General features: G+C 39.5%; 1 protein-coding gene across 2 annotated transcripts in view; it reads left to right on the top strand.

Moving 5' to 3' along the window:
• Polr3f (polymerase (RNA) III (DNA directed) polypeptide F, 39 kDa) overlaps positions 1 to 2,136 on the top strand; it is a 20,197-nt gene that overhangs the window by 14,428 nt on the left and 3,633 nt on the right. The window lies entirely within an intron of this gene.

Below are 2,136 nucleotides of genomic sequence, written 5' to 3'. Positions count from 1 at the left end.
GCTTGCCTTGCATGCATGAGGCCCTGGGTTCGATTCCTCAGCACCACATAAGCAAAAAGAAAAAAGCCGGAAGTGGTGCTGTGGCTCAAGTGTAGAGCAGTAGCCTTGAGCTGAAGAGCTCAGGGACAGCGCCTAGACTGAGTTCAGGCCCCACAACTGGCAAAAAAAAACAAAAAACAAAACACCAGTTGAATGTAAACTAATACAACCACTCTGGAAAGCAGTCTGGATGTTCCTCAGAAAACTCAACATAGACATACACTATTACCCAGCCATATCACTCCTAGGCATCTACTCTGAGCAACAGGATCCAGGATACAAGGACACCTGTTCATTGCTGCACTGTTCACAATAGCCAAGATATGGAAACAACCCCAAAATTGTGGTACCTATATACAGTGGAATTTTACACAGCTATTAGAAAGGATAAAATAATGGCATTTCAGGGAACTGAATGGAACTAGATTTTGAGCAAGATAAGCGAGGATCAGAGAGACAAATGGCACATGGTCTCCCTGATATGTGGATGTTAGACTCAAAACACAATGAGATATGACAAAGTAAACTCAAGATACCCATACACAGTAAAACCAAAAGAGGTTTTTATAGTGCCCAAGGACCTCATCATAGATGCATAAAATAACATACAGACTGAAAAGAAAACCCAAAGACAAGGAAACAAAGGACCTCTTCTTAATTTGTCGTATCATTTTTAGATGACTAAGTTCTTTACCTCATATATGGTGGATACACATGCACATCTGGGGGAAGTTAGGAGGAGGGCACAGAATCAGAGGAAAACTGGTGAAAAATACAGCAGAAGAACTCATCAGCTGCACTGGACATTGATGAAAGTGAACTAAGCAATTCAAGGGCAGTGATGGGAGGGAGGGAATAAGAGAAAAAGGAAACAGCTGACACTAAGCAAAAGGAAAGAAATGAACATATCACCAGATTTGGAAGAAATAGTTTTATAAAAGCTCATAGAGTTCATAAGCTTTGTAGATTAAGATAATGATGATTATCAATGTAGGTTAAAATGTGTTTGTAACTTTAGCTAACTATACCACAGTACCATGAAATGTATGTAATCACTTAATCTCAATAAAGAAATATTTAGAGTGAAAAAAAAGTGGAGATAGGAGATGCTGTTACTGTTTATCACCTGGGATTGACTTGTACGCCCTCATGTTTCTTAAACAAATACTTTATTTATAAGAAATCTCTTTAATATAATTTTAAATATTTATTGGATGCCACTGGCTCAAACCTGTAATTCTAGCTATTTGGAAGGCTAAGATCTGGAGGATTTTTATTTGAAGGTGACCTGGGCAGAAAGGTCTACAAGGGCTTGGTTCTATTGACTCATGCTTATAATCTTACCTACTCAAGAAGCTGAGATAAGGATTGAACCAAAATCATAGGCAGGACTGTCCATGAGACTCATTTCCAATTAACCCCCAAAAGCCAGAAGTAGAGATATAGATCCAGTATAGAGCACTAGCATTGAACAAAAAACCTCAGGGATAGTGCTTAGACCTTCAAACCACAAGACCAACACCAAAAACAACTCACTAGATACTACACTGAAAATTCACTATACAAATTGTGGGTTGGGATGGGGGGGGAGGGGGAGGAGGGGTGGTGGAGACTCGGAGAGAGCAAAGAAGGGGTGACATTGTCCAAAAAGAAATGTACACTTTATCTGATTTGTGTAACTGTAATCCCTCTATAATCACCTTTATAATAACAATTTAAAAAAAAAAACACCCACCAGCACTATACATTGCCCCTCCACCCCCTGTCCTGAAGCATGAATTCAGGGCCTGGGCACTCTCCTTGAGCTTCTTTTGCTCAAGGCTAGCATTCTACCACTTGAGCCATAGCACCACTTCTGGCTTTTTCTATTTATTTATTTTTTATTTTTTTTAATTTATTTTTTTTTAATTTTTATTTTTTTATTGTGAAAATACTGTACAGAGGGGTTACAATTACGTGGGCAAGATAATGAGTACATTTTTTTTTTTTTTTGGTCGGCCGTGGGGCTTGAACTCTGGGCCTGGGCGCTGTCCTTCAGCTCTTCAGCTCAAGGCGAGCGCTCTACCACTTGAGCTACAGCGCCACTTCCGGTTTTTT

This window comes from Dipodomys ordii, unplaced genomic scaffold, assembly GCF_000151885.1.
Source record: "Dipodomys ordii isolate 6190 unplaced genomic scaffold, Dord_2.0 Scaffold99, whole genome shotgun sequence".
Classification (NCBI taxonomy): domain Eukaryota; kingdom Metazoa; phylum Chordata; class Mammalia; order Rodentia; family Heteromyidae; genus Dipodomys; species Dipodomys ordii.
This window is presented reverse-complemented; position numbering and strand designations above follow the sequence as displayed.